Below are 12,950 nucleotides of genomic sequence, written 5' to 3'. Positions count from 1 at the left end.
GTCTATTCCTGCAAGCAATCGAAGAACGAGCAAGAATATGATAAAGCAATCTGAATATTGCAAATATATATGAGGTATTGATAATGGTGGGGATCCGTAAGCGGCCTTGGTCTGGTCGTTGGACACAAACGAAGTACACGAAGTTGCGTTGGCTAACTTTTAACTAAACAAATCCCAAGGAAAAGCTACTAGATGGATCTACTTATATAGGAGCAAGGGGTGGCGGCCAAGGAGGTGGGAGGACGTCCCAAGGCAGCCTAAAACTAAATCTAGGTCGTACAAGGCCAATGGGCCCAAGTGGAGGTGATGTAACACCTTTGGACTTGTAGTTTGACTCGGATTCTGCTGCAGCATCAGATTGTTTCGTCCACAACTCAACGCTCCGGACGAATTTGAAGGTGATTCCACTTGGGTTGGAAAGTGCACGAAATCTAGTTTCCAACAAAAAAAGAATCACCCAATTCGGAGTCCGTATGAAAAACTTGTGTGCGTTTTGAGTCAGGTATGTCTGTGTAGTCCGAATCTGAATCCAGAACGTGAGAGACTTGGACTCTATCTTCTCTTGGGCCAAAAGTGACGTGAGAGAACTTTTTGGACAGCAAATAAACATCTCTTTCTTCCTTATCTTCATATGTGGATTGTACAAATGTCCCATACACCTGCAATTAGACAAAACACAAAAGTGTGTGAAGTATTTTTGTTCTGGATAACACAAATAGATTATTGAATAGTTTGCACTAGAAATCACCTGACAAATATGCATATATGCAATATTTTTGGTCATATCCAAGGTAGTCATGTCCTCATCATAATGACATAAGGGAAAGTCTCAATGAATTCAACCCATTTAGCATGTCTACGATTCAGTTTAGCTTGACTTTTAATATGTTTCAAAGATTCATGATCAGAATGTATAACAAATTCTTTGGCCCATAAATAATGTTGCCATGTTTCTAAAGTCCGAACAAGAGCATATAATTCTTTATCATAAGTAGAATAATTCAGACTAGGCCCACTCAATTTTTCAGAAAAGTATGCAACAGGTTTGCCATCTTGTAATAACACACCTCCTAATCCAATTCCACTAGCATCACATTCAAGCTCAAAAGTCTTATTAAAATCAGGAAGTTGGAGTAAAGGAGCATGTGTCAACTTATCTTTCAATACCGTGAAGGCTTCTTCCTATGCGGTACCCCAAAGAAAAGGCACATCTTTCTTTGTAAGCTCATTGAGAGGTGCAGCAATGGTGCTGAAATCTCTCACAAAACGCCTATAGAATCCAGCGAGGCCAAGAAAACTCCTCACTTGTGTGACCGTTTTGGGCTGCGGCCAACTCTCAATAGCTTCAATCTTGGCTTTATCAACTTCAATTCCCTGTGGAGTAACAACATAGCCAAGAAAAGATACTCGGTCGGTGCAAAAGGTGCACTTCCCAAGGTTACCAAACAAACGTGCATCACATAGAGAAATAAAAACAGCACGTAAATGTTCCAAATGTTCTTCCAAAGATCTGCTATAAATCAATATGTCATCAAAGTAAACTACCACAAATCGTCCAATGAAAGCACGTAAAACTTCGTTCATTAATCTCATGAAAGTACTAGGTGCATTAGTTAACCCAAAAGGCATGACTAACCACTCATATAATCCAAACTTAGTTTTAAATGCTGTTTTCCATTCATCTCCCAATTTCATACGAATTTGATGGTAGCCACTACGCAAATCAACTTTGGAGAATATTGTAGAGCCACTCAATTCATCAAGCATATCATCTAGCCTAGGAATAGGATGACGATAACAAATAGTAATATTATTAATGCCTCTACAATCAACACACATACGTGATGTACCATCCTTTTTCGGCACTAGAATAATAGGAACAGCACAAGGACTAAGGGATTCGCGTATATAACCTTTGTCGAGAAGCTCTTGTACTTGATGCATAATCTCCTTCGTCTCCTCTGGATTGGTACGGTATGGTGCACGGTTTGGCAGTGAAGCACCGAGAATTAAGTCAATCTGATGCTCAATCCCTCTAATAGGCGGTAATCCCGGTGGCACGTCTTGTGGAAAAACGTCAGCGAACTCCTGCAAAATGTTAGTGACAGCAGGAGGCAAAGAGGAAGGCACGTCCTCGAATGAAAATAATGCCTCTTTGCACACAAAAGCATAGCAAACAGATTTGCTGAAATCTAGCTCATCAATATCAGATTTGGTGGCAAATAAACATGCACTTTTCAATTTAATTTCAGAAGCAACACTAGATGGTTTATTATTAGGCTTCATTTGTTGCTCAAATTCTTTTGCCACAATCTGATTTTCACTCTTATTCTTCTCCTGTTGTGCTTTATTAGCTCTATTAATATCATCTTTCAAAATGGAATCAGGAGTCATAGGAAGCAAAGTAATATTTTTATCCTTATAAACAAGAGTATAGTGATTGTTTCTACCATGGTGTACAGAATTTTTATCAAATTGCCATGATCTACCAAGTAATAAGGAACATGCTTGCATAGGTACCACATCACAATCAACATAATCAGCATATGTAGAGATACTAAAATGCACACGAACAGTACGTGTTACCTTAACCTTGCCGCTGTTGTTGAACCATTGGATGTAGTAAGGATGTGAATGTGGTCTTGTGGTGAGAGAAAGCTTCTCCACCATCTCCATGCTAGCCAAGTTGTTGCAGCTCCCTCCGTCTATTATGACGCGCACAGAACGTTCCTTCACAACTCCCTTGGTATGGAACAAATTGTGCCTCTGATTTTGCTCAGCTTGTGTGACCTGCTGATGAGGACATCAATACAATTGTTACACCCACAGCCCCTGCTGCTATACATACTGGACCAATTACTAGAGCTCGTGCACGCCAACTAAATTACCAGGTACTTTCGTTTCTTGGTAATGATTCTAATGTTCATGAGAATATGATGCTGCCTAAATTGGATACATTTGTTTTGCTTACAAATGAAGGGCCTAGCTTGGAGAAGGATGAACATTGGAGCAAGAACAAGCATGGAGATGATGGCATGCGCAAGGGGAACAAGAACGGAGTTACAAGTGATGATTTCAGGACTTTGAAGCCACCATAATGGGTGCATGAAGCCTTGGACGAAATATACAAGATGCCACTTCATAAATTTCGTCCCAAGGCTATTTTAGGTGATGCGTCACCTTATTATTGGGCCAGGCCCATGTAATGTCGAAATACATAAGTATAGGCTATTTTTAGAGTCCGTATGTGTGGGGAAACAAGAGATAGGGTTGATTTCGGACCCCTCCACCAAGGGCCACGAAATTCCCCCCTCTTCCTCCATATATACAGCCCTTAGGGCATCGTTTAGACTTTGGGTTTTGTTTATATTAAAAGTTCGCCATAGCTGCAACTTCGCGTACTTCGTTTGTGTTCAACGACCAGACAAAGGCGTCACAGAACCCCACCTTGATCAATAAAGCTTTCATCTTATATTCGCAATATCTAGATTGCAATCTCAGTTTCTTGCTTGTTCTTCGTTTGCTCGCAGGAAACAGACCCTCGTGGTCAGGTTGATCGTGCTCCGGCGTGGTCAATAACCTCTCGGAGTTGGTTTAGCGATTGCTAAGGCGCGACGTCCTCGCACGTTCGTAGTCGGATCGTCAAAAGTCGACTTCCACCAAAGCGATATCCATCATCTCATCGAAAGATGGGACACCTTTGCCTCTATCATTATTACACGTGAAGAACATGGTGGAGATGATTCTGATCATGAGACGCAATACATGGCTCCTGAAGACGCTGACAGGTATGAATGTTTAGTTGCTCAACGTGTTTTGAGTGTGCAGGTCACACAAGCTGAGCAAAATCAGAGGCACAATTTGTTCCATACCAAGGGAGTTGTGAAGGAACGTTTTGTGCGCGTCATAATAGACGGAGGGAGCTGCAACAACTAGGCTAGCATGGAGATGGTGGAGAAGCTTTCTCTCACCACAAGACCACACCCACATCCTTACTACATCCAATGGTTCAACAACAGCGGCAAGGTTAAGGTAACACGTACTGTTCGTGTGCATTTTAGTATCTCTACATATGCCGATTATGTTGATTGTGATGTGGTACCTATGCAAGCATGTTCCTTATTACTTGGTAGACCATGGCAATTTGATAAAAATTCTGTACACCATGGTAGAAACAATCACTATACTCTTGTTCATAAGGATAAAAATATTACTTTGCTTCCTATGACTCCTGATTCCATTTTGAAAGATGATATTAATAGAGCTACTAAAGCACAACGGGAGAAGAATAAGAGTGAAAATCAGATTGTGGCAAAAGAATTTGAGCAACAAATGAAGCCTAATAATAAACCATCTAGTGTTGCTTCTGAAATTAAATTGAAAAGTGCATGTTTATTTGCCACCAAATCTGATATTGATGAGCTAGATTTCAGCAAATCTGTTTGCTATGCTTTTGTGTGCAAAGAGGCATTATTTTCATTCGAGGACGTGCCTTCCTCTTTGCCTCCTGCTGTCACTAACATTTTGCAGGAGTTCGCTGACGTCTTTCCACAAGACGTGCCACCGGGATTACCGCCTATTCGAGGGATTGAGCATCAGATTGACTTAATTCCCGGTGCTTCACTGCCAAACCGTGCACCATACCGTACCAATCCAGAGGAGACGAAGGAGATTATGCGTCAAGTACAAGAGCTGCTCGACAAAGGTTATATACGCGAATCCCTTAGTCCTTGTGCTGTTCCTATTATTCTAGTGCCGAAAAAGGATGGTACATCACGTATGTGTGTTGATTGTAGAGGCATTAATAATATTACTATTCGTTATCGTCATCCTATTCCTAGGCTAGATGATATGCTTGATGAATTGAGTGGCTCTACAATATTCTCCAAAGTTTATTTGCGTAGTGGCTACCATCAAATTCGTATGAAATTGGGAGATGAATGGAAAACAGCATTTAAAACTAAGTTTGGATTATATGAGTGGTTAGTCATGCCTTTTGGGTTAACTAATGCACCTAGTACTTTCATGAGATTAATGAACGAAGTTTTACGTGCTTTCATTGGACGATTTGTGGTAGTTTACTTTGATGACATATTGATTTATAGCAGATCTTTGGAAGAACATTTGGAACATTTATGTGCTGTTTTTATTGCTCTACGTGATGCACGTTTGTTTGGTAACCTTGGGAAGTGCACCTTGATGAGGACATGACTACCTTGGATATGACCAAAAATATTGCATATATGCATATTTGTCAGGTGATTTCTAGTGCAAACTATTCAATAATCTATTTATGTTATCCAGAACAAAAATACTTCACACACTTTTGTGTTTTGTCTAATTGCAGGTGTATGGGACATTTGTACAATCCACATATGAAGATAAGGAAGAAAGAGATGTTTATTTGCTGTCCAAAAAGTTCTCTCACGTCACTTTTGGCCCAAGAGAAGATAGAGTCCAAGTCTCTCACGTTCTGGATTCAGATTCGGACTGCACAGACATACCTGACTCAAAACGCACACAAGTTTTTCATACGGACTCCGAATTGGATGATTCTTTTTTGTTGGAAACTAGATTTCGTGCACTTTCCAACCCAATTGGAATCACCTTCAAATTCGTCCGGAGCGTTGAGTTGTGGACGAAACAATCTGATGCTGCAGTAGAATCCGAGTCAAACTACAAGTCCAAAGGTGTTACATCACCTCCACTTGGGCCCATTGGCCTTGTACGACCTAGATTTAGTTTTAGGCTGCCTTGGGACGTCCTCCCACCTCCTTGGCCGCCACCCCTTGCTCCTATATAAGTAGATCCATCTAGTAGCTTTTCCTTGGGATTTGTTTAGTTAAAAGTTAGCCATTGCAACTTCGTGTACTTCGTTTGTGTCCAACGACCAGACCAAGACCGCTTACGGATCCCCACCATTATCAATACCTCATATATATTTGCAATATTCAGATTGCTTTATCATATTCTTGCTCGTTCTTCGATTGCTTGCAGGAATAGACCTTCGTGGTCAGGCTGACCGTGCTTCCGGCATCGTCAGTAACCTCAGGAGATTGGTTTAGCGATTGCTAAGGCGCAACGTCGTGCACATTTGTAGTCGGATCGTCAAAGTCGTCTCCACCAAATCGATAGTTATCATCTCATCGAAAGATCGGGACACCCTCGCCTCTATCAGCTGATTATGTTGATTGTGATGTGGTACCTATGCAAGCATGTTCCTTATTACTTGGTAGACCATGGCAATTTGATAAAAATTCTGTACACCATGGTAGAAACAATCACTATACTCTTGTTCATAAGGATAAAAATATTACTTTGCTTCCTATGACTCCTGATTCCATTTTGAAAGATGATATTAATAGAGCTAATAAAGCAAAACAGGAGACGAATAAGAGTGAAAATCAGATTGTGGCAAAAGAATTTGAGCAACAAATGAAGCCTAATAATAAACCATCTAGTGTTGCTTCTGAAATTAAATTGAAAAGTGCATGTTTATTTGCCACCAAATCTGATATTGATGAGCTAGATTTCAGCAAATCTGTTTGCTATGCTTTTGTGTGCAAAGAGGTATTATTTTCATTCGAGGACGTGTCTTCCTCTTTGCCTCCTGCTGTCACTAACATTTTGCAGGAGTTCGCTGACGTCTTTCCACAAGACGTGCCACCGGGATTACCGCCTATTCGAGGGATTGAGCATCAAATTGACTTAATTCCCGGTGCTTCACTGCCAAACCGTGCACCATACCGTACCAATCCAGAGGAGACGAAGGAGATTATGCGTCAAGTACAAGAGCTGCTCGACAAAGGTTATATACGCGAATCCCTTAGTCCTTGTGCTGTTCCTATTATTCTAGTGCCGAAAAAGGATGGTACATCACGTATGTGTGTTGATTGTAGAGGCATTAATAATATTACTATTTGTTATCGTCATCCTATTCCTAGGCTAGATGATATGCTTGATGAATTGAGTGGCTCTACAATATTCTCCAAAGTTGATTTGCGTAGTGGCTACCATCAAATTCGTATGAAATTGGGAGATGAATGGAAAACAGCATTTAAAACTAAGTTTGGATTATATGAGTGGTTAGTCATGCCTTTTGGGTTAACTAATGCACCTAGTACTTTCATGAGATTAATGAACGAAGTTTTACGTGCTTTCATTGGACGATTTGTGGTAGTTTACTTTGATGACATATTGATTTATAGCAGATCTTTGGAAGAACATTTGGAACATTTACGTGCTGTTTTTATTTCTCTATGTGATGCACGTTTGTTTGGTAACCTTGGGAAGTGCACCTTTTGCACCGACCGAGTATCTTTTCTTGGCTATGTTGTTACTCCACAGGGAATTGAAGTTGATAAAGCCAAGATTGAAGCTATTGAGAGTTGGCCGCAGCCCAAAACGGTCACACAAGTGAGGAGTTTTCTTGGCCTCGCTGGATTCTATAGGCGTTTTGTGAGAGATTTCAGCACCATTGCTGCACCTCTCAATGAGCTTACAAAGAAAGATGTGCCTTTTCTTTGGGGTACCGCATAGGAAGAAGCCTTCACGGTATTGAAAGATAAGTTGACACATGCTCCTTTACTCCAACTTCCTGATTTTAATAAGACTTTTGAGCTTGAATGTGATGCTAGTGGAATTGGATTAGGAGGTGTGTTATTACAAGATGGCAAACCTGTTGCATACTTTTCTGAAAAATTGAGTGGGCCTAGTCTGAATTATTCTACTTATGATAAAGAATTATATGCTCTTGTTCGGACTTTAGAAACATGGCAACATTATTTATGGCCCAAAAAATTTGTTATACATTCTGATCATGAATCATTAAAACATATTAAAAGTCAAGCTAAACTGAATCGTAGACATGCTAAATGGGTTGAATTCATTGAGACTTTCCCTTATGTCATTAAACACAAGAAGGGAAAAGAAAATGTTATTGCTGATGCTTTGTCTCGTCGCTATACTATGCTTTCACAACTTGACTTCAAAATATTTGGTTTGGAGACCATCAAAGATCAATATGTGCATGATGCTGATTTTAAAGATGTAATGCATAATTGTAAAGAAGGAAGAATGTGGAACAAGTTTGTTGTTAACGATGGATTTGTGTTTCGTGCTAACAAGCTATGCATTCCAGCTAGCTCCGTTCGTCTTTTGTTGTTGCAGGAGGCGCATGGAGGAGGATTAATGGGACACTTTGGCGTGAAGAAGACGGAGGATGTACTTGCTACACATTTCTTTTGGCCAAAGATGAGACGGGATGTTGAGCGTTTTATTGCTCGCTGCACTACATGTCAAAAGCTAAGTCACGCCTCAATCCTCATGGTTTATATATGCCTTTGCCTGTACCTAGTGTTCCTTGGGAGGATATATCTATGGACTTTGTTTTAGGTTTACCTCGAACAAAGAAGGGGAGGGATAGCATATTTGTTGTCGTGGATAGATTCTCGAAAATGGCACACTTTATACCATGTCATAAAAGCGATGATGCTGTTAATGTTGCTGATTTGTTCTTTCGTGAAATTATTCGCTTGCATGGTGTGCCAAATACTATTGTTTCAGATCGTGATACTAAATTTCTTAGCCACTTTTGGAGATGTTTATGGGCTAAGTTGGGGACTAAACTGCTTTTTAGTACTACTTGTCACCCCCAAACTGATGGACAAACTGAAGTAGTCAATAGAACGTTGTCTACTATGCTTAGGGCTGTTTTGAAGAATAATAAGGAAATGTGGGAGGAATGCTTGCCTCATATTGAATTTGCTTATAATCGTTCATTGCATTCTACTACTAAGATGTGCCCTTTTGAAGTTGTGTATGGTCCTACCTCGTGCACCTATTGATTTGTTGCCTCTTCCATCTTCGGAGAAGGTTAATTTTGATTCTAAACAACGTGCTGAATTGATTTTAAAAATGCATGAGTTAACTAAGGAAAACATTGAGCGCATGAATGCTAAATATAAACTTGCTGGAGATAAGGGTAGAACACATGTTGTGTTTGCACCTGGAGATCTTGTTTGGTTACATTTGCGTAAGGATAGATTTCCTGATTTGCGCAAATCAAAGTTAATGCCACGTGCGGATGGTCCCTTTAAGGTGTTAGAGAAAATAAATGATAATGCATATATACTTGAGCTGCCTGCAGATTTTGGGGTTAGTCCCACTTTTAACATTGCAGATTTGAAGCCTTATTTGGGTGAGGAACATGAACTTCCGTCGAGGACGACTTCATTTCAAGAAGGGAGGATGATGAGGACATCAATACAATTGTTACACCCACAGCCCCTGCTGCTATACATACTGGACCAATTACTAGAGCTCGTGCACGCCAACTAAATTACCAGGTACTTTCGTTTCTTGGTAATGATTCTAATGTTCATGAGAATATGATGCTGCCTAAATTGGATACATTTGTTTTGCTTACAAATGAAGGGCCTAGCTTGGAGAAGGATGAACATTGGAGCAAGAACAAGCATGGAGATGATGGCATGCGCAAGGGGAACAAGAACGGAGTTACAAGTGATGATTTCAGGATTTTGAAGCCACCATAATGGGTGCATGAAGCCTTGGACGAAATATACAAGATGCCACTTCATAAATTTCGTCCCGAGGCTATTTTAGGTGCTGCGTCACCTTATTATTGGGCCAGGCCCATGTAATTTCGAAATACATAAGTATAGGCTATTTTTAGAGTGCGTATGTGTGGGGAAACAAGAGATAGGGTTGATTTCGGACCCCTCCACCAAGGGCCACGAAATTCCCCCCCTCTTCCTACATATATACAGCCCTTAGGGCATCGTTTAGACTTTGGGTTTTGTTTAGAATAAAAGTTCGCCATAGCTGCAACTTCGCGTACTTCGTTTGTGTTCAACGACCAGACAAAGGCGTCACAGAACCCCACCTTGATCAATAAAGCTTTCATCTTATATTCGCAATATCCAGATTGCAATCTCAGTTTCTTGCTTGTTCTTCGTTTGCTCGCAGTAAACAGACCCTCGTGGTCAGGTTGATCGTGCTCCGGCGTGGTCAATAACCTCTCGGAGTTGGTTTATGATGAGGACATCAATACAATTGTTACACCCACAGCCCCTGCTGCTATACATACTGGACCAATTACTAGAGCTCGTGCACGCCAACTAAATTACCAGGTACTTTCGTTTCTTGGTAATGATTCTAATGTTCATGAGAATATGATGCTGCCTAAATTGGATACATTTGTTTTGCTTACAAATGAAGGGCCTAGCTTGGAGAAGGATGAACATTGGAGCAAGAACAAGCATGGAGATGATGGCATGCGCAAGGGGAACAAGAACGGAGTTACAAGTGATGATTTCAGGACTTTGAAGCCACCATAATGGGTGCATGAAGCCTTGGACGAAATATACAAGATGCCACTTCCTAAATTTCGTCCCGAGGCTATTTTAGGTGCTGCGTCACCTTATTATTGGGCCAGGCCCATGTAATTTCGAAATACATAAGTATAGGCTATTTTTAGAGTCCGTATGTGTGGGGAAACAAGAGATAGGGTTGATTTCGGACTCCTCCACCAAGGGCCACGAAATTCCCCCCTCTTCCTCCATATATACAGCCCTTAGGGCATCGTTTAGACTTTGGGTTTTGTTTAGATTAAAAGTTCGCCATAGCTGCAACTTCGCGTACTTCGTTTGTGTTCAACGACCAGACAAAGGCGTCACAGAACCCCACCTTGATCAATAAAGCTTTCATCTTATATTCGCAATATCCAGATTGCAATCTCAGTTTCTTGCTTGTTCTTCGTTTGCTCGCAGGAAACAGACCCTCGTGGTCAGGTTGATCGTGCTCCGGCGTGGTCAATAACCTCTCGGAGTTGGTTTAGCGATTGCTAAGGCGCGACGTCCTCGCACGTTCGTAGTCGGATCGTCAAAGTCGACTTCCACCAAAGCGAAATCCACCATCTCATCGAAAGACGGGACACCTTTGCCTCTATCAACTAATATCACTCGTTTATTCCATCTTGCTTGTAAAGCTGAACGTGAAGTGCAGGATCGACAAGCATTGGGGCGAACTAACTTTTCTGCAGGCCGACCTTCATCATGGACACCACGTGCATCTTCTACTTCAACTGCACCAGCACCTCCATCCAGTGCCACCTCCAGCCGTGATACAAGAAAACAGGCACAACCACCATTATCTTCCAAGAGCGCACCTGCGGGTCCTGCACAGCGTTCTTCTTCTTCCATGGCATCAACAGGGCACACAAGTGATATTATTTGTCGTCGTTGTAAGGGAGGAGGTCATTATGCGAGGGAATGCAAATCTCCGCGTGTGATGATTGCTACCGCGGATGGTGGATATGAGTCCGCTAGTGACTATGATGAGGAGACGTTGGCTCTTATTACACGTGAAGAACATGGTGGAGATGATTCTGATCATGAGACGCAATACATGGCTCCTGAAGACGCTGACAGGTATGAATGTTTAGTTGCTCAACGTGTTTTGAGTGTGCAGGTCACACAAGCTGAGCAAAATCAGAGGCACAATTTGTTCCATACCAAGGGAGTTGTGAAGGAACGTTCTGTGCGCGTCATAATAGACGGAGGGAGCTGCAACAACTTGGCTAGCATGGAGATGGTGGTGAAGCTTTCTCTCACCACAAGACCACATCCACATCCTTACTACATCCAATGGTTCAACAACAGCGGCAAGGTTAAGGTAACACGTACTGTTCGTGTGCATTTTAGTATCTCTACATATGCTGATTATGTTGATTGTGATGTGGTACCTATGCAAGCATGTTCCTTATTACTTGGTAGACCATGGCAATTTGATAAAAATTCTGTACACCATGGTAGAAACAATCACTATACTCTTGTTCATAAGGATAAAAATATTACTTTGCTTCCTATGACTCCTGATTCCATTTTGAAAGATGATATTAATAGAGCTAATAAAGCACAACAGGAGAAGAATAAGGGTGAAAATCAGATTGTGGCAAAAGAATTTGAGCAACAAATGAAGCCTAATAATAAACCATCTAGTGTTGCTTCTGAAATTAAATTGAAAAGTGCATGTTTATTTGCCACCAAATCTGATATTGATGAGCTAGATTTCAGCAAATCTGTTTGCTATGCTTTTGTGTGCAAAGAGGCATTATTTTCATTCGAGGACGTGCCTTCCTCTTTGCCTCCTGCTGTCACTAACATTTTGCAGGAGTTCGCTGACGTTTTTCCACAAGACGTGCCACCGGGATTACCGCCTATTCGAGGGATTGAGCATCAGATTGACTTAATTCCCGGTGCTTCACTGCCAAACCGTGCACCATACCGTACCAATCCAGAGGAGATGAAGGAGATTATGCGTCAAGTACAAGAGCTTCTCGACAGAGGTTATATACGCGAATCCCTTAGTCCTTGTGTTGTTCCTATTATTCTAGTGCCGAAAAAGGATGGTACATCACGTATGTGTGTTGATTGTAGAGGCATTAATAATATTATATTCGTTATCGTCATCCTATTCCTAGGCTAGATGATATGCTTGATGAATTGAGTGGCTCTACAATATTTTCCAAAGTTGATTTGCGTAGTGGCTACCATCAAATTCGTATGAAATTGGGAGATGAATGGAAAACAGCATTTAAAACTAAGTTTGGATTATATGAGTGGTTAGTCATGCCTTTTGGGTTAACTAATGCACCTAGTACTTTCATGAGATTAATGAACGAAGTTTTACGTGCTTTCATTGGACGATTTGTGGTAGTTTACTTTGATGACATACTGATTTATAGCAGATCTTTGGAAGAACATTTGGAACATTTACGTGCTGTTTTTATTGCTCTACGTGATGCACGTTTGTTTGGTAACCTTGGGAAGTGCACCTTTTGCACCGACCGAGTATCTTTTCTTGGCTATGTTGTTACTCCACAGGGAATTGAAGTTGACAAAGCCAAGATTGAAGCTATTGAGTGATGA

This window comes from Triticum dicoccoides, chromosome 4B, assembly GCF_002162155.2.
Source record: "Triticum dicoccoides isolate Atlit2015 ecotype Zavitan chromosome 4B, WEW_v2.0, whole genome shotgun sequence".
In the NCBI taxonomy this organism is placed as follows: Eukaryota; Viridiplantae; Streptophyta; class Magnoliopsida; order Poales; family Poaceae; genus Triticum; species Triticum dicoccoides.
This window is presented reverse-complemented; position numbering follows the sequence as displayed.